Source organism: Oryzias latipes, assembly GCF_053564925.1.
Source record: "Oryzias latipes strain Hd-rR chromosome 1 unlocalized genomic scaffold, Olatipes_Hd-rR_3.1 chr1_Y".
In the NCBI taxonomy this organism is placed as follows: domain Eukaryota; kingdom Metazoa; phylum Chordata; class Actinopteri; order Beloniformes; family Adrianichthyidae; genus Oryzias; species Oryzias latipes.
Window position 1 is genome coordinate 5,454,907 of NW_027616335.1, and position 20,518 is coordinate 5,475,424.

The window sequence follows — 20,518 nt, forward strand, 5'->3', positions numbered from 1 at the left end:
CTGCTGGGTCGGATCTATCTGACAAAGATGGAGGGTTTGTCTAGATGTATGCCATCCCAAACAAAATGATCTAATCCATCAACCAGATGACTTTTAACTTTATTTGGAGAAACAAGCCTCATTACATGAAAAAAAAATATATGGTCAAAGAATTTAAGGATGGGGGTCTCAAAGTTATTGATTTTGACTGTCTTAACGGAACCCTGAAAATAAACTGGTTGAAATCGTGGATCAAACTCAACCAATCCTTCTGGTTTTGTGTCCCAAATTATTTATTTAACAATTTAAGCGGGTTGCTTATTAGTGATTTTGACATTAATAAGCTCCCTATGGCATTATCAGAGTTCCACAAACAAATTCTGCTATACTGGAAAATATTGTATGTGCATAATTTCTCGCCACACTCAAATATTATTTGGAACAACAGATACATCCTCCACAGAAACAAATCTTTGTTTTGTGCTGAATGGTTTGGCAATGGTGTCTGGTCGGTGTTTGATCTGATGGATACGGAGGGAAATATATTAGATTATGAGCAATTTTGTTTAAGACATAACTTTAATCCTCCTATTTCAGAATTTTTAAAAGTACGCAATTCTCTTCCTCGAGAATTTGTATTTCTAACAAGGAACACAATGACACATGTAATGATAAAACCACAGTTAGCCACATTGTCAATTGATGGATGCCCTCTAATGGACAGAAAATGTAATAACTGTTTTATCAGAAATTGGTTCATTGAAAGGTTTTTTCCTGGTCGACAGAACAAAAAGAATATACTGCAGAAATTTGAACAAAATGTTATTACTAAATTAAGAACCGATTTCATGAAACTTCCTATTCCCTCAAAAGTTAAAGAAACACACTTCAAAATTATGAATGATATTTATCCTTCAAAAGAACTACTTAGATTACGTTTCAACATTGATGACAACAGCTGTTCCTTCTGCCAAACTGCTGTTGAAGACATCGACCACATATTTTTCCTGTGTGATGATGTACAAGTGTTTTGGTTGGATGTTTACAAATGGTTAAGACATAAATTTCCATTCATCATGGACTTCTTTTCCAAAGAAGTCATAATCTTTGGCCTGTCACTACACAACAATGTAAATAATTTATGTATCAATACTGTGTTATGTTTAGCCAAGTTTTTTATACACAAAAATAGGTTACAGAAATGCCACCCCAGCTTTAACTTCTTTAATAATGAGGTCAATTTATACTTAAAATCCATAAAGTTAATCTACTCACCTAAAGCCATAACAATTTATGACACCCTGAGTGATATTCCCAATGTCTAAGACAGTTTATTTATATTTTGTACTCCCCTGCATTTTGTAACACTATCCAACTCTGAAATTGTTGTTTACTTATGTAATACTTGTCCCTAATTTCTGTATGATTATGAATATAAATAGGTTTATGTTTGCACACTGATAAGAATTTTTCTTTTTGCTTCCTTTCAAATAGTAGTATTCTCTTTTGTATTCGCCATATTTTGTAAGTTTTATGTAAATGTTCTGGTATTGTTTTGTATTGTGTTCTATAAATAAAAAAAAAAAGTCCAAAAGATGGCAGCAAACTCGGCAGGCGGTTCATCGGTGAGTCATTAATCCTTTATATCTCTCTATTATCGTCTCATTGACGTCGGCTAATAGAGCACAAAAACGTGCATCTTTTGTTGATACTGTAGCGACCTGGGGGGTTAGCCCCGCCTTCAGCCCCTAAGGCTCATGGGAAGTGGGGAGCTTAAGGGCTGTGTCCGAATTACCGCCCTAACCCCTAACTACTAAAACCCTATATAGTGCGGCACTATATAGTTCTCTATATAGTTCTCTGAGGCTGTGTCCGAATTACCGCCCCAATCCCTATATAGTGCACTATATAGTGCGGTCGCAATTTTGTAGTGCTGTCCGAATCTACAGTTCAAAAATCATGTGCACTAGAAATTTCCCAGAATTCTCTACGAAAAACCAGTGTGGATCGATGCTCACTCGATCGGCGAATATTGCCCAGAATGCACTGCGTTCATACCAGAATGCATTGCGTGTGACCCACAATACACTGCGCTTGAATTATTCGAAGATGGCGGACGGTTGCGCGAGAAAGAGGACTTAAAAATGTAAGTATATTTAAAAGTATCAAGTATCTGTTGTAAAATATAATTGTAAATACGTAAGATGATGTGTTTAATATGTTATATTCCTCAATCGACTATCTACATTGTTTGGAAGCTCATCAATTTCGGTAATGCTAAAGCTAACGCTAGCGCGAATTAGCGCCGAATGCTAAAAACAAACGCTGTTGATATTACATAAAAAAATGAGTGAGTTCTAACCGTAGTAATAAGTTATTAACACATTTTTTTTTAAATGTGTTTATATATGTAGGGACAGACGAGGATAAGGAAAATCTGATCCATCTGTGGATGGAGAAAGATAGCCTGTTTGTTTTCAGGCAAGCTCGTGCCGGATGGGAGTGAGAGACACTTGATCAGATTTGTATTTATTTATCATTAAACTGTAATCGTTGTTATGTTGGGGTAAAGGTTGTTGTTGAAAGAGGAGACGAGGAAAGAGCATCGAAGGGACAAAGAGTGACAGGAGAGTCTGTTAAGCTTACCTGAGTTTAAAATATTGTTCACAAAATGTAACGTCGTCGTTGTTTTTGCAATTTGTTTAATAAATGCAGGAACAAAAATGAATTATTTACATGTCTTATTTAAATCTGAGCCATTTTTAACAATCTCAAAAGGATTTTCATATAAATACCAAATGTACATATTTACATTTTCGTTTTTATATGTTAACATTTATTTTTATACATCTTAACAATAATCCTGGTCTTCTAGAGTCATGTGTGTCACAGTTGGAGCTGAAAGGAAAGCAGAGATTTGTCCTCGCAGACGGACGCCACTTTACCCGTCCTACTGGTTCCTGGTGTGGCTCAACATCTGTGGCTCCAAGCAGTCCCCCTTGATGATGCACAGATTGTGCAGAACTGAACTGCAGGCAATGATTTTCATTGCAAAGGTTGGTTTTACTTCCAGTGCCCTCAGAAATATTGCTCTCCTCCTCATCTTCATAATGCCAAATCCTCTCTCCACCACAGAGCATGCCTTGGCGTGGTGCTGGTTGTAACGGGCCTGAACCGCATTCCTCATGGGTTCCCTGTAGGGTGTCAGCAGCGTGATGGGATGAGCAATGCAGGGATGCCCACCGTCACCCAAAAGGATCCTTCAGGTGGGTAATGTTTTATTTACATAAATTGGGCTTTTACGTAGAACCTGTGAACTGTGGACTGATCCTTGATTCCCAACAAAAATATCTATAAATTTGGCATTAGATTCACGTACAGCCTGCAGTTGAATGGAATAAAAAAGCTTCCTGTTAAAATAACAAGCTGCATTTTCTTTTAGGGCCTTTATTCTTATGTGGCAGCCATCAGTGTTCCCCACGACCTTTTGGAAGGTGGAAGACCAAGCGAGCTGCTAAAAAACCTGATGTGACTAATGGCAGTTCATTCCCACTGGATGCTGGGTGACCCTGCTCATCAGCTGGAGGATGCGGTCTGCCGTCCTGTGGACAACATCGCTCACAGTGGACCGTGGCGTGTCAAAGGCCCTGGTTACCACACCGTAAGATGTGCCACACGCCAGCCAGAAAAGAAACACCAGGACCTCAGTCTCCTGTGCCCCCCCCCAGAGTGTGAGGAACCCGAAGCTGCTCCACCAGATGCTCATTGGTCCTGCGGGTCAACCGATCTGCGGGTCTGCCGGTCTGGTCTTGTGTCGGACTGAGCGTCAGCGTGAAGGGCCACGACAGACACCTTTATGTTGGCAAAGCAGTAGAGACGTGGAAGACCCTGTAAAATAGAAAAATAATTATTTCATTGAGAAAATTAAATCTGATTTTTTTTTAATGTTTCATTTTATTCTGATGTCTTACATTTTAGTTTATGACGTATTTATAAATGCTGGAAAATCTCGTGTTTTTTTTGGCTGGGTTTTTGGATTTTTATATAAATATTTAAAAATTATATTATTTTTGTTTAAAACAAGTGATATGGTTTAACTCTGAATAAAAAATACTAAACTTTGATCTCACAAGTGTTTCATGTAGTTAGACTATACAGTTCATAGTCCAGTGTTTGAAAAATAATGTTAAAAAGTCTTACCCAGCAGACTGTCTAACCTTGAGCACAATTAGTAACAAATGCTTAAATTGAACTAATAAAAAAAGTTTAACTCACAAGTTGTTCATGTCTGGTCAGGGGCATCTAGAGTAAATCTTCTGAGACGTCTGTTCCTTCTCCTTGCCGCCCTGTGATCCTGCATATCTGCTCGTTTTTGGTTTGATCCCATGAAAAACGGTTGAATTATTGCCAGGAACACGGACAGATTCATATATAAAGCTATTTTTAGTAAGGTAGAAGAGAAAACTACAGAAAAAAAATGCTTCCTCGCAAGAGCCCGTAAATCGTTCAGCGGCACAAAAATAAATATTGCCATGGACTAATGACTTGATGGTTTATCAACAAATACATAAAATCTACACCAATGTGTTTGTAATCTTATTATTTATAAATCAGCCACGTTTTCCATGATCAGAACACAGCAGATTCATAGTTTTCATAAAATTTTCATATTTATTATATTTTTACTTTGACAAATGGGTGTCATTCTCCGCGTTAAATAGAAGTAGTTCCCCTCCAGACCAGGTGGTGGCGGTAATGCGCCACTTTGTTTTCGTGCCAAGCGCCATTTGAAAACACCCGAAAGAGAAAACTAGTAAGCACGGGTGTCCGAATTGCTTTGAAAATTCAGAAAACTATATAGAGAACTATATAGTGCCACACTATATAGGGTTTTAGTAGTTAGGGGTTAGGGCGGTAATTCGGACACAGCCTGAATTTTCAAAGCAATTCGGACACCCGTGCTCACTAGTTTTCTCTTTCGGGTGTTTTCAAATAGCGCTTGGCACGAAAACAAAGTGGCGCATTACCGCCACCACCTGGTCTGGAGGGGAACTACTTCTATTTAACGCGGAGAATGACACCCATTTGTCAAAGTAAAAATATAATAAATATGAACATTTTATGAAGACTATTTATGAATCTGCTGTGTTCTGATCATGGAAAACGTGGCTGATTTAAAAATAATAAAATTATAAACACATTGGTGTAAATTTTATGTATTTGTTGATAAATAAACCCTCAAGTCATTAGTCCATTGCAATATTTACTTTTTGTGCCGCTGAACGATTTACGGGCTCTTGCGAGGAGGCATTTTTTTTCTGTAGTTTTCTCTTCTACCTTACTAAAAATAGCTTTATATATGAATCTGTCCATGTTCCTGGCAATAATTCAACCGTTTTTCATGGGATCAAACCGAAAACGAGCAGATATGCAGCATCACAGGACAGCAAGGAGAAGCAGACGTCTCAGATTTCCTCTGGATGCCCTGACCAGACATGAACAACCTGTGAGTTAAACTTAAAGTTTTTTTATTAGTTCAATTTAAGCATTTTTTACTAATTGTGCTCAAGGTAACACAGTCTGCTGGGTAAGAGTTTAACATTCTTTGTCAACACTGAACTATGAACTGTATAGTCTAACTACATGAAACACTTGTGAGATCAAAGTTTAGTATTTTTTATTCAGAGTCAAACCATATCACTTGTTTTAAACAAAAATACTATAATTTTTAAATATTTATATAAAAATCCAAAAACCCAGCCAAAAAAAAACACGAGATTTTCCAGCATTTATAAATACGTCATAAACTAAAATGTAAGACATCAGAATAAAATGAAACATTAAAAAAAAATCAGATTTAATTTTCTCAATGAAATAATTATTTTTCTATTTTACAGGGTCTTCCACGTCTCTACTGCTTTGCCAACATAAAGGTTTCTGTCGTGGCCCTTCACGCTGACGCTCAGTCCGACACAAGACCAGACCGGCAGACCCGCAGATCGGTTGACCCGCAGGACCATTGAGCATCTGGTGGAGCTGCTTCGGGTTCCTCACACTCTGGGGGGACAAGAGACTGAGGTCCTGGTGTTTCTTTTCTGGCTGGCGTGTGGCACATCTTACGGTGTGGTAACCAGGGCCTTTGACATGCCACGGTCCACTGTGAGCGACGTTGTCCACAGGACGGCAGACCGCATCCTCCAGCTGATGAGCAGGGTCACCCAGCATCCAGTGGGAATGAACTGCCATTAGTCACATCAGGTTTTTTAGCAGCTCGCTTGGTCTTCCACCTTCCAAAAGGTCGTAGGGCGCATTGATGGCTGCCACTTAAGAATAAAGGCCCTAAAAGAAAATGCAGCTTGTTATTTTAACAGGAAGCTTTTTTATTTATTAAAATGCCATTACTTATCTAATGCCAAATTTATAGATATTTTTGTTGGGAATCAAGGATCAGTCCACAGTTCACAGGTTCTACGTAAAAGCCCAATTTATGTAAATAAAACATTACCCACCTGAAGGATCCTTTTGGGTGACGGTGGGTATCCTTGCATTGCTCATCCCATCACGCTGCTGACACCCTACAGGGAACCCATGAGGAATGCGGTTCAGGCCCGTTACAACCAGCACCACGCCAAGGCATGCTCTGTGGTGGAGAGAGGATTTGGCATTATGAAGATGAGGAGGAGAGCAATATTTCTGGGGGCGCTGGAAGTAAAACCAACCTTTGCAATGAAAATCATTGAGTCAGAGGGCTGGAAGCTGAAGTCATGCTCCATGCTGTTTGGGCTGTATGGGTACTAGGAATAAACGGGTTTGATGCTCAAAAGGGAACATTGCCTTTCTTCCTGTTTATTTCTGCCTGAGACTGTCCGGGGTCGTGCGGTGAATGGACACGGACAGCTCTCCAATGAAGCCATCTAAATAGCAGTCTGGCTTTTGCTTGCCCACTAAACTGTCGGTCCGGCTGGATCGTTACAATATTTTATTTTTTCAATTTTTCCTGCCGCGAACTATGTGTCAACTTTCAGCTTCAGGGTTCAGGACGTTATTGCTTAGACCGGACCAGAGAAGCGGTTTCCGACTATAGCGAGATGACTTTCTAATGTGCTTTTATTTTTGTTTTGATAATTATTGAGTTCATGTTCGCTCATAATTTTCTAAGTCCATACATGTGGCCAGTGCTTTATCCTTTGCCGAATTTACCCGTAATAACTTAGGGTTGGGCTAATATGTGTCAAAAACCTTTAGCTTCGGATGAAGTTCCATTCAACGCCGAAATGTGCATCTTGGCTGCAGGTAAATATGTGGGAATAGAATCCGCCTTTTTTCTGGACGTGACTTCTCACTGTCCCAAAGCTGATCCTCTGATTGGAGACACAGTTCTCCCGAGTCCAGTAGCTCACTCATGCAGAGCCGGCGGACAGAGACTGCGGTCAGAAGTTTCCTTTTTGCAACAGTAAAGAAAACTCAGATATGATAACCGGCAGTACATAAATGGGAAAATAAATAAAACAAATTGTTTTTTTTTTAAATTTATTTTAATTTGAAAAACGAATAATGGATGGATTGTTGTTGCTGTAATGCCTTCAGGTGCAGAGCGGGGGCATACCCCAAAACAATAAGTCACAGGCTTCTGTTTCAGTAGTTGCAAGGAGGCAAAATAAAAATTTTCATGTCTATATTTAGGAGTTATTGACAATACAAGCTGGAAATCTGCAAATGTCCGTCAGATTTAACAAGACTCTAATTCTGTCTTTTTTTTGCTTTATCTCTCTTCTAGGAACTTCTACAACATATTTTTGAGAGACTTCGCTCCTGTTTGGAACATGTTCTTCAGCGCGTACCCCTAGATCTGGACCTCTTAGACTTCATTTGCACTCAAGAACATGTCTTTTTAAATGCTTTTTCTAGTCAGTTAACAGTCTGTCCTGCTATTTTAGAGGAACTGACACATCTGCAAAGACTTATTAGTACTGAAAAAGAAAGAACAAACAGTTGCATTGCTGTTGTGCAATGGGAGCAGGGTCCAGCTGGGCGACAACGAATGGCGCTATCATCAGACTACCTTTGTAGCCTTCTGGAACTTAATCTTCCGGTCACATGCATAGCCAAACTCTTGGGTATGTCCAGAAGAACAGTTTACAGACGTATGAATGAATCTGATCTTTCAGTGAAAGGACTATATAGCACCATGTCAGATGAAGACTTGGAACAGTGTGTTAGAGAAATAAAATCCAGGCAGCCCAATTCTGGGTATCGAATGATGAAGGCTCTGCTGCAAGCCCAAGGACATAGAGGGCAGTACAACAGAGTCAGAGCATCCATGCATCGTGTAAACACCTCAGGTGTCCTGTCACGTATGGTCCATCTAGGATGCATTGCTCGACGAACGTACTCTGTTCCAGGCCCCATGTCCTTGATACACATAGATACCAACCACAAACTAATACGGTATGTTATTTCGGAAATTATATATTCTTGATAACGTAAACCTTAATGCAAAGTTTGCGTTGAAATACACTTGCAAATGATATGGATGTTATTTGATCAAGTACTTTGTTGATGTTACTTACCATGCAGCACAAAAAAACCCACATTGAGTTTATTTAACTTTTTTGGTTTAAAAAAAAATCCTTTCTTTTCCCTTTTTCCTACTTTCAGCTACAGCATTGTCATTTTTGGTGGCATTGATGGTTTTTCACGCAAGGTAAGCACACTTGTCAATAAAAACACACTTGTTTAGATGCTTATTCCTCATAATGGTGTTTTTACTGTTCTGCAGATAATGTATCTTGGTACAGCATCCAACAATCTGGCAGCAACTACACTATCTTTCTTCCAAAGGGCAGTTGAAAAGTTTGGTTTTCCTCTGAGGTTAGGAGGTATTTTTTAATTCCAATTTGACATTTAACCAATATTTTCTAAGCACCATTACATATTGTATACTTTTTTTAATTCTTTATATTAGGGTACGTGCTGATCACGGGGGAGAAAACGTAGACGTTGCACAACTTATGTTTACGGTCCGTGGCACTGGAAGAATCTGCTTCATTTCTGGAAAAAGTGTTCACAACCAAAGGTTTGTTTGTTTTAAGAACCCGATATGTGAGTGTTTTTTTTTTTTTGTACAACAAGTAGTAATAGGACAACTGCACTGTCAAAGCATGTGCTACTTTAAGTTGGATTTTAACACACAATTCATTATAAGAAAAATTTATAAATTTAACACAAATCTTGTATGGGTTTAAGGTCTGGAGATTTCAATGGTCAATTCATATGCAAAAATGATTGCCCGAACCACTTATTAATTGTTTAGGTCTGTCGTGATCTTGGACTAGCATGTTATGTTTTTGTTCATATAGCTTTTCCTGTGATATTATGGATCACATCATAATCAGAAATACTTTATTGATCCCACATGTGGGAAATTTGTTTGTCACCATAGCAACTGACAGCAGAGGGAGAGAAAAAAAGACTAAGAATAATATAGAAAAAGAACAAATGAAAGAAAATGTAGCATAAATGCAAACAAGGTAGTATAATTTAAAAAGCTATTTACTGAACAGTGCATGTTCAAGTGTTCATTTAAAAACACAATTTTTGCAATTTCCTACAGAAGATTTATAATGGAATACTCTATTTACTGAATCACTGTTTTTGTAATGACCTAGGATTGAGCGGCTCTGGAGAGATCTGTGGGTTGCTGTGACCAGCACATTCTACAACGTTCTCCACCACCTTGAAGAAGAGGGATTCCTCAGCATTGCGAGTGTTAAACACCTCTTCTGCTGCCACTATGTATTTTTACCACGTATACAGGATGACCTGGACACTTTCTGCAGTGGTTGGGATAATCATCCTTTAAGAACAGAAAGTAACATGACTCCTAACCAGCTGTGGGTACTGGGTCGTGCACGTCATCCCATTCCCGAACCAGAGAACATGGAGGTATATACAAATATATACATAACTTTGTGATGTTGGTTTGTTTGCTCTTTACCATTTATTTATTTCTGTGGCTTGCATACCTCAGGGCATGGAGATTCCACATATTGAGTGGGAGGAGAGTGGACTTCCTCATCAGGACCATTCAGACGTCGTTGTGCCAAACATCAACTGCTCACTGACAGATGAACAAATGACAGCTTTAAGAAGTGCAGTTGACCCAAGAGCTGAATCAGACTCCTTTGGCTCTGATGTTTTCATTGCAGCTGTTCAGTTTTTTCCACAATAAAGGGAAAAACAATCTGTTAAGAGGCCAGGGGGATCAGTTTCATCAGTGGTTTATTTGAGAGCAAAATCTCAATCTTTTTTTTTAACAAAAACAGTAAAACACGTGACATTCAATGCCACAACAAACTTCCTGATCTTAACAAAACCTTTTTTTTAAGAACATAAAACAAACCCAAGAATTTACAGGAGCCCAAATTCTATATGACAAGTCTCAATACAGGCAAGGAGATCACATCTGAAAGATCTGTAGTCTCTGTAATGACCTGGAATTTTTAAGGTCTCATAGCAGGTGGAGGCTGTGGGATAGCTGCTTCTGACGATCTCCACAGACAGGCTCTTCGGTAAAATCTCCCATCCAGTCCAGAATTTGGCTAAATTCATCAATTCAACTGCCGTTCCTGTAAGCATTAATGAAGCAAAATCCAGAATAAAGATTATGTTTCAATTTATTTGTCAAAAAAAAAGTAACTTTACAATTCTTAAACGGTGTGTCAGTGTAGCTTTAAGGCTAATTTGGAAAAATATGTATTTAACAGATGTAATTACACTTACTGGACTAATAAGAGTAACATAATCATGTTAATGTTTTCATTCATGAATGTTAAGGTTTTCTTTCTGGTATTGATATTTTTTTATAAATTCAATTCAATAGCAGCCAAGTAAAACTTTTTTAGCACTCCCATTTATGAAAGAAACTTACCATTTTTAATGAACTCCTGAAGATACCCCTTGATTCGGCTTTTGGTTTCAGCAGACCAATCATCATCTTCATCTTCCTCCTCCTTTGGCCAACTGATGCGTTGAAGAAATATCTGTAATAGGATAAAAGTGTTAAACATGTTGGAACAATTTTAACTTCAATATATAGTATCCCCCCCAATTCACAGGGGTTAAGGACCAGAGACACCTGTTAATACGCCAAATTTGAGAATGCCAATACCACATTTATTTTGTAAAAAGCATGAAAATTCTCAACAAGGTGAATTTTTTAAGAAAATGGTAGAATTACAAATCCTAACTGAGGTCACTGGCAAATATGTACCTCAGGACAAATGTCGCCTGTTCCTTCACTTGGAAAAATCAAGGCTGCAGTTTCAGGTCGCTTGGTAAGCTCTGTCCACACTGGAGTCTCTTTAAGCCCTCGTCTCAGCTGTTTAATTTGCCTTGTGACACGTCCAATTACCTACAAACAAACAGAAACGTTTAAAAAATGATACACACATTTAAAACCCAGACTTTCTTTCTGTTCTGTCAATATGAAATGTGAACAAGTTTTAAAATAAAGACTGCAGCTGATCATCATTCTATTTACTGGCGGTGAAAAAAATGAAGAACGATACTTTCCAATAATGGAAAATGTATATTACTATAGTTAAACAAACTAATCAAAAAGTAAAAATGTGTAATTTTACATGCAATAAAAGCACCATCATAGGTTAAACTCACATGAAGTTAATCAGGTCCTATTTCATAATGTAGCAAAAGCTGAATAAACAAAAATAACTAATTTTTCATGTTGATGGTTGTGAAGGTCTTGGAAATATTTTGATTTTTTGACTTATCCAATCCTATTGATGTAATTATGAAAGAACTTTTTGAGAGAATGCCAAAATATGTTTAAAAAAAAGACCTGCTGTTTGTGAATTAAATAATATTATGGGAAAAATTGAAAATGTTTTTATATTTCTTTGTTTTATGGTGCAAATTATAGTTGGTGATGGCACAGTTGTTAAGTAGAGAATTTAGAATTGTCACTTCATTTCATAAAACCTTCTCAATTGGGGGTATGCCTTGTAGCATTCCAGCCGGTGTGGGTACCGGACGTTCTCGGGTTGCCGGATGTTCTCGGGGTCCTTCGGGGTCCTTCGACCAATGATGACATCACACTATTTGATTGGCTGTAAGTTGCCACGACCAATGAGTTAACGTCGCTAAGTTTTTTTTAAAACTTTATTGACAATTGCGGTATCATACATTAACAATGACATTAACGTTAACAACGAACAATAACAATGTAATGAATATTGCTTCGAAGATCACTCACCATTGCCAAACATAACATTAACATAGAAAATAAAGAATAGAGGGGAAAAAAGAAACAATGAACATAACACACAAATAAATAAAAACATAAGTAAAATAAAATAAAGGAACATAGAAAAAATCTAAATAGTCTAATACTAGTTAAGTTAGGGGTACTCGTGAAGTTTGTATTTCTGAACAAAACTAAGCAATTTCAAGCCATTCTTCTTTTTCATATAATGAAGTGATTGAAAGTAAAAACAGAGCTCTTTATTAAATGTTATAAAAAGTGGTTTGGTCTTCAAAACTTGACCTCACCAAGATGGCGGTGCTCTCCTCCTATGAGGAACCACGTGATGTCTCCTCTAGTGATATAACTCATTGGAAGGACCCTGAAGGACCCCGAGAACATCCGGCAACCCGAGAACATCTGGTACCCACACCTCACACCATCTTTTGGACTTCTGTAAAACGTACCGAACGCTGACGTCATGTCGTTGTCATGACTTGATTGGCTGGATATCGATGTGTTCTTAGATCGACTAGTTGTGCTAGTGCAGGGGTCGGCAACCCATGGCTCCTGAGCCACATGTGGCTCTTTCATCCATCTGTTGTGGCTCCCTGTGACTTTGGAAAATAATGAGTATTTTATAATAATTAAATTTTATTAGTGTGTTCATTTTTCATGGCATTTCAAAGGCGCTGATGGCTCCGTACGAAGCGCGAGCCACGTAAAAAACAGCTTCGTAATGAGCTCGTATTTATCGGGCGAGACCTGCAGAGCTGATAGCAGGAGGAGACACGCGGGGCGGCTTCAATAAACACTCCGATCTTCTGCCTGACAGATGAGGGGTCCCGCCTTCCTTTTTATTTTCAACTGCACGTAAACGTTTACATATGCTGACGCAATTACGTATTCCAGAACAAAGATTGTCTATAATGACAGACATCGCACTCTAACAATAACAATAATAATAATGTTTTTTGCTCATTTTGGTTGTTTGGGTTTAATTTTAGCGGGGTGTATCACGTGATGTTTGGTGTCGCGACTTTGACGTGCGTTAAGTGTGACGGATGTAAAAGAGAGAATCCGGTCACTTTTCAAAATAAAAGTTTTTTTTTTCAAAAAAACAATAAAATGGAAATTATTTTTTCTTTCTGTGCGTCCCGGTGCCAATATTTCCCGGTCCGTAGTCCGGTGGTTGGGGACCACTGTCTTAGCGCACAATGAGTCTCTCCTCTTAACGACTTAAAACAACAACACACATCAAACAGTTTTTGAATCTTTTAACTTAACTTTTAATACATCTTCCAGAAAAAAACAGCTGCAGCTTCCAGCTTTTTCTGCAACAATTATCACAAAAATGCATGTGAGATTGCAGATGGGCTGTAGATCAATACAGACTATGAGCTTTTCCTTTTTTTTTCATGGATGCTGGTGTGCCGCCGGATTTTTGTCAGGTTAAAGTGTGCAGTGGTTTAAAAAAAGGTTGAAAAACACTGATTTAAACCATGTGATGGTACAGTCTTTTGATGAGGTTGCGCGCAGGAGCAGAAAACGTGCATCTGTTCTGTCGGAGAAAGGAAGAGGTAGGTAGCGGTGTATTTTCACATAAAATATACATTTTTGAATAACCTGCCGCACTGTTAGTAAAGCTTAAATGCTTAAACATTTCTTATATACATTAAGATGCAATGGAAAGGGTTGTTATGGTGGCTTTATCAGTAATGAACAGCTGGGAGCTAGCTAGCTTGTCTGCAGGGGATTTCTGGTGTAAATTGTCTTTACGATTCAAGGACGGTGTTTGCGACACCTAATATTGCACGTTTAAATTTTCTGTTGTGAACATCGCTGCCCCACGGTCTACGCGTTTGTGTCAAACCATTAACGAAGCAGAATTTCATCGCATTTTTGCGTGTTTATTTATTCTCCAGCTTCTCATCACGTTCAGCATCGATGGTGTCATTCAAATCAACATTACATACCAAACATGTATGCACAGAACCTTTCCATTTTGGGTTTTGTGGCAGACTTTGTGAACACGTCTGCCACCATACTTTCTGTTGGACAATAAACCAGTTCAACTTTTCCCTCTAATACAGTTGACCTTATAAAGTGGTATTTAATATCCACATGCTTACTTCTCTGGCGATTAACAGGATTCTTAGCCAGACGAATAGTTCCTTGATTGTCCTCAAAAATTTTAGTCGTAGTGTCCTGAAAGCTATAGTCCATATCTTTCAATAGTTGTGTGAGGTAAAGAGCTTCCTGGATTGTGCCTGCTAAGGCCATGTATTCTGCCTCACGTGTCGACAGTGCTACTTTCTGCTGTTTCTTGGTTTTCCATGAAATGACAGCACCATCTTCATATAAACTGAAACAGTAACCTGTGGTGCTTTTCCTGTCATCTGGGTCGTTAGCCCAGTCTGCATCAGAGTAACCAGTCAGTCCCAGTTTGTTGACACTTCTTTTATAACACAACTCAATGCCTTTGGTCCCTTTCAAATACCTGTAGACATGTTTCACCGCTGTCATGTGCTTCTCTCTAGGATCTGAGAGATATTGTGATAATTTACTCACAATCCAACTGATGTCTGGTCTGGTACAGCTCATGATGTAAATGAGGCTGCCCAACATTTCCCTGTATTTTCTCTGATTTGTTGGTTCTGGAGTGAGATCACATTTTGCTTCACTGGGGGTAGCTCAGGCTTTACAATCACACATCCCGAATCTTTCCAGAATTTTCTCAATGTATCTGGATTGGTGTCAGGGTTCTGACTTTTTCCTTAATAAAGAGAAGAACCACACAGGAGATGAGAACTTTTGCTAGACTTCTGCAGAAGGAGAATCGGTCTGTGACAGCGCAAACTGTCGCAGAGGAGTTCTGCCATCCTAGTGCATGGAGCCTTATTTTATTGAAAACTGAAGGTTGCAGACATGAATGTGGGTCATTTAATCAGAAACAACAAGAACATCATATTCTCGTATAATCACAACTTTTCAGGTCATTGTTTTCTTACTGACAGATAGAAATGAGACAATCATATTATGGAGATATAGTGTGCAAGCAAATGATAATTATTTAACTCTAACATCCCTCCCTTTTTATCATTTCAAACATGTCATAAGTAAACACCATAAGGGGAAGGTACAAACGTGAAACATGGTTTTTAATCATAAGAACAGGGCATCACAACATCATTTCACCACTTGCTTTTGCACTTTCAGTGTGAGAGATTCATACGATGCCTCTGGAGTAGGAGCATTCACGTGGGGAGGGGTCATTTTCAGCTTGTTGGACAAGCTGGTAACGAATGAAAGTCTGCATGGTGGCCTTTGCGATCATGAACATGACACAAGGCAGAGCGCAGGTTGTAAAAAGACATGCACAAAACGATGAGTATAGGGGTCAATAATTTCAGCAGGAGGTGCCACCATGGGCCTGATGTAAGCCAGGACCAGATTTCACTGGTGGGACTGGCACCAGGAGTCGCAGACTTAACGTAGGCTTGCAGCTCCGTTAAGTCATGCAGTGCGATAGAAATTTCCTGTCCATCACTGGTGCTGTCAGGGATGAAAGTGCAGCAGGTGTCTCCAACCATTTTGCACACACCTCCTGATGATGCAGTTAGAAGGTCGAGCACGAGTCGATTTTGCAGAACCATAGATCTTATGGCCGACATCTCTGCTGCTGATACATTGGAAAACTTGTAGGTGGTGTTAAGGAGTCTCAGCAATGCATACCTGTTGATCTCGATGTGGACTCTTACTTCTGCCACTCCGATCCATGGAAGGAGTGATTGTCCGAATTTTGCTCCTCCACCCCAGATGCGGAACTCCCATGGGACTCTAGTAGTGGTAGTCATTTGTAGGGCGTTCATGTGGAACTCTGGTGCAGCCAGTTTCCGTCGTGTGGGGTGAAGGTTAGGGACAGTTATTCATGAAGATGCGTCTCCGTTAGATCGGTTGTAGCCAGGATGTGTGCTGAGTTCATGCAGGCAATCTTGTCTCCTGGTTGTTGTCTGGGTGGAGGCCTGTATTGGGTGAGGCATACAGCATGAAGGTGCATACACAACAGCTAGTGATGTTGCTGTCGTGTGCAGTTCTGTTCATCATTTGCCACCAGTGATTGGTACTGTAGGAATGATGGTGGGTGGCAATATTGAGGTGAGTTGTCTTTTCATACAGATCCCATGAGCGGTGGACGAGGTTGATACCGCCTTCTCCTGGTTTCTCCATTGCTAGGAAAGTCAGTGCGACTAGAAGACATGCTACAGTCACAGCGCAGCTCCGCGCCCACCTGCTGCGGTCTCCCAGCAGTGGGCCTTCCATGCTGCTAGGTTGCAGAGTCACTTCAAAGATCCAAGTTCTAATGGATGTTGGGTTCGGCTGGTTAATTACATACACAAAACAAACAAAAATAAAAGAGAAATGAATATAAAATCTTAATGAAGAGAAGTGATAAGTAAAAGAGCTAAAATATAAAAAACAGCTAATATATGAAAATATAAATTAAAAGAAATTAATGCTAAAAAGTGCATAAAAATGTCTAAAACACCTAAAGTATAAATTGGAACAAGGTAAGACATAAATAGTACAACATTAGCATTAAACAACTATCTTAAAATTGATCCTAAAGCTGAGGGGGAGCCAGTGCAGTTATTCTAAGATTGGTGGAATGTGCTCCCTCTCTTCCTGGTTCTCGTTAAAAGGCGTGCAGCAGAGTTCTGGACTAGCTGCATGTGATAAGAGGGGTTTTCTTTACATCAAAAAGGAGGGCATTACAGTAATCTATTCTTGATGTGAAAAAAGCATGAATTAAGATTTTAGCACTGGTCAAAGCTAAGGTCAGCATCTAAGATCAAACCAAGGTTCCTTACTATCACATACAGTTGGTTGACCAATAATAAAAATACCTTATCTCTCTCTGCTTTAGAACCGATAACCAAGACTTCTGTTTTGTCTTCTGTTTTGTTTCTGAGCTACAAAAGGTTCTCTCCAATTCATATTTTAATGTCTGAATTACAGTTTAAAAGCACAGGCTAACACAAAAAATTACTTTTAACAGTTCTCTCCAAACTAAAAGAAAAGCAAAAAAATACACAACACAACAACTAATGGTATATTAACACTTAGCAAAATAAACCATTTCACTGAAATGAATCTTTTAATGTAAGACTAGTCATGTTTTCCTTATTTTATTTGAATTCCTCTTTTCTCTCTCTCTCATGGTCACACACACACACACACACACACACACACACACACACACACACACACACACACACACAAACACACACGCACGTCTGCGCGCCTACAGCGACAGCAGAATTTCACTCAGGCGCACGCGCAGCTGCATTATCTCACTCATACTGTCTCTAGTTAAACAAATATTTCTTTTCATTCTTTTATTTTTAGCTGTCCTTTCACACCATACTTTATCTTTTATTTTAACATATATTGTAGGCTGTTAGGGTGTTGTTGCGCCATTTTTTTTTTTTGTTTTTTTGTCCCCCTGTAAAGGAGCCCCGTCAGGGGATTTACTCAAGTTACTACCCATAGTCACAACTGTAGGCCGATGAATTTAAACACAAATCAATTTTAATTGTCCGCTGTCCACACTTTTGAGGTTGTTGAAAAGATGCAAAAAAACTCCGAGATTACTTTGGTGACCTTGGCCAACCAGGAGGTATGGCACGCTATGTCCCGAGTTCCTGGTCCAGGGAGATCGAACTAGCTCAAATCTCCGACACCAAGGTCACTTTGATATTTATGCGGTAAGGAAGAGAAAAAAATAAATAAAATGGAAATAAAATGCATCTATAAATATGAGTGTGTATATAATAATACAATTTTATATTTTTTTCACTTTTAAAATTTTTATTTTTTAATGTTCCCTGCCACCTGTACTGCCTTTTTACAGGAGTACTCCAGAGAGGGTCTCTAAAATACCTCTCCTCTTTTTTTTTTTTTTGTGCTTTTTTTACTTTTGCATGCTGGGACTGGTTACCCATTTTAGCCAGAAACCTTTTCTGCTATTTTTTCTGGGCGCTTGGGACTGGTTACCCGTAGCCAGAAGAAACTTTTCTGCTACTTTTCTTTTGCATGCTGGGACTGGTTACCCGTTTTAGCCAGAAACCTTTTCTGCTATTTTATTCTCAACACTGTGATCGTATGCAAAACTCACTCAGTCCTGTGGTTCATCACTTCCGGTCGGATCTCGTCAAACCACCGCTGGCAGATGAGGGTTAGACCTATGACGCTGGCCCGGCGAAGAATTCACCTCCCGGGACTTTCTTCCGGACTGCCTATATTGTCCGGGCGTGCGCACGGCTTCAGCGCGTCATCCTCAGTCCACCACCGGTGGGTATGTTGAGATCCGGGTCACGGCACCAAGATGTCAGGGTTCTGACTTTTTCCTTAATAAAGAGAAGAACCACACAGGAGATGAGAACTTTTGCTAGACTTCTGCAGAAGGAGAATCGGTCTGTGACAGCGCAAACTGTCGCAGAGGAGTTCTGCCATCCTAGTGCATGGAGCCTTATTTTATTGAAAACTGAAGGTTGCAGACATGAATGTGGGTCATTTAATCAGAAACAACAAGAACATCATATTCTCGTATAATCACAACTTTTCAGGTCATTGTTTTCTTACTGACAGATAGAAATGAGACAATCATATTATGGAGATATAGTGTGCAAGCAAATGATAATTATTTAACTCTAACAATTGGTTCATTTTGACAGTATCTGCAGTTTGAGTAAAGTCAATGCCAATAAAGTGCGAGAGTTGTCCCAAATCGTTCATTTTGAACTTATTTTTCAGTTTTTACTTGACTTCTTCCATACCCTTCTCGTTGCTCGCAGTTACAATGATGTCATCCACCCATACCAACAATATTACTCTTTGTCAGACTGTTTGGTGTAAACACAGTTATCGGTTTGACTCTGTACAAATTCATTTTGAGTCAAAAATTCATGGAGCATCAAGTTCCAGTTCCTCCCAGATTGTTTTAGGCCATAAATTGATTTGTTTAACTTACATACCAGTTCCTCCCCTTTTTCAGACTTTATGTGAAAACCTTGTGGTTGTTCCATGTATAGTTCAAAGTCGATGGGTGCATGTAGGTATGCGGCCTTAACGTCTAACTGATGCAGTTTAAGGTCATACTGTGTTGCTAATTGCATTAGCATGCGTAGTGATGTCAGACTAGCAGTTGGAGAAAACGTTTCGGAGTAGTCTAGTCCTTCGACTTGTGTGTACCCCTTTGCTACGTATCTAGCCTTGTTTGTTTCATTCCCTTTTTCATAGCATAAACCCACCTTCCCCCCACTGTCTGTCTACCCTCCGGTAGTGGTACAAGAGTGAGGGTGTCATTTTCCTTGAATGAAACCATCTCATCCATCATAGCTTTTCTCCACCTGTGTGCTTTCTCTGATGCTACAGCCTCCTCATAGCTCTGTGGTAACCCAACAGTCATCCTGTAACAGTAGTCAACACTTAGTTCACTGTTCTGTACTGCACACTCTTAGTCTTCCAAATATTTGGGTTTCTTTCTCACTCTGTCTGATGTACGTGTAGTTTGGGTGTTTGTAGCACCTATGCTATTAGGCAGAGGTAGTCAAGCTACTGGACCAGATATAGGTTCGCACGGAGTGGTGTGTATTGAATAAAAGAGCCAAGAGTCAATATAAAGGTAGAATGGCAAAAGAAAAGCCGGCAGTTTACTGAACAATTGACAAACATACAAATTTGGTTCTTAAGTGATGTTAAGACACCTCTTAAACACCCTTTGTGTTTTTTTCCTTTACTTTTTCTGTTAAAGTAAAAATAAAAGGTTTTGTTCAAGTTAATTTCAGTTTCTATTTTACTTAAAGATGACCGGTCATTTGGTTTAAAGGGATTTTAGTTACAAAACTAAATTTGTTTAACTTAAATTTAGTTTAAGCTTTCTTTTGAGTTTGCTGTATTTACCCTTTTCACTTTTTTTTAAATCAGTTTTGTCACTTTAAATTTACACCAAAAGTATCCTTTAAAGTTACAAAATATCAGATATCAAAAGACAATTCAATATGTAAAGCAAGCAAAGAACGGTTTTTCTAAATGTCCAATTGCTTAGCAAAACCCTTTAAATTTTGTTAGCAGACGTATCCAGTTTTTGGTAGTGCTCCTTTAAAGTGTATTGGATCCACAGTTAGTGTTCAATCTCCTACCGCGACCTTGGCAGAGATTTTGTAGTAGTGAGGAAAAGTAAAGGACCACGTGATGCTCTACAGGCAGTCCGGA

At 39.0% G+C, this 20,518-nt stretch overlaps 4 long non-coding RNA genes across 7 annotated transcripts in view; 3 read left to right on the plus strand and 1 right to left on the minus strand.

Annotated features, from left to right (window-relative positions):
- The window catches only part of LOC144990399 (uncharacterized), a 108,448-nt gene that overhangs the window by 45,550 nt on the left and 42,380 nt on the right, over positions 1 to 20,518 (plus strand). The gene's annotated exons all lie outside the window — the stretch shown is intronic.
- Positions 1,851 to 3,929, plus strand: LOC144990395 (uncharacterized). Of its 2 annotated transcripts, XR_013654390.1 has the most exons (5): positions 1,851 to 2,125; positions 2,394 to 2,481; positions 2,855 to 3,035; positions 3,115 to 3,245; positions 3,422 to 3,929. It is a non-coding gene; the product is annotated as an uncharacterized LOC144990395 (long non-coding RNA). The 2 variants fall into 2 exon arrangements; XR_013654389.1 differs by lacking the exon at positions 2,394 to 2,481 and having other exon boundaries at positions 1,863 to 2,125.
- Positions 5,640 to 19,996, minus strand: LOC144990253 (uncharacterized). 3 transcript variants are annotated; one of them, XR_013654260.1, is made up of 7 exons: positions 19,555 to 19,987; positions 11,252 to 11,392; positions 10,936 to 11,021; positions 10,473 to 10,607; positions 10,005 to 10,099; positions 6,489 to 6,619; positions 5,640 to 6,318 (listed from the first exon to the last, which is right to left on the minus strand). It is a non-coding gene; the product is annotated as an uncharacterized LOC144990253 (long non-coding RNA). The 3 variants fall into 3 exon arrangements; XR_013654261.1 differs by having other exon boundaries at positions 10,005 to 10,607; positions 10,910 to 11,021; positions 19,555 to 19,996; XR_013654259.1 differs by having other exon boundaries at positions 10,005 to 10,607; positions 19,555 to 19,993.
- Positions 8,314 to 10,145, plus strand: LOC144990252 (uncharacterized). The gene is made up of 5 exons (XR_013654258.1): positions 8,314 to 8,427; positions 8,638 to 8,850; positions 8,945 to 9,055; positions 9,648 to 9,924; positions 10,010 to 10,145. It is a non-coding gene; the product is annotated as an uncharacterized LOC144990252 (long non-coding RNA).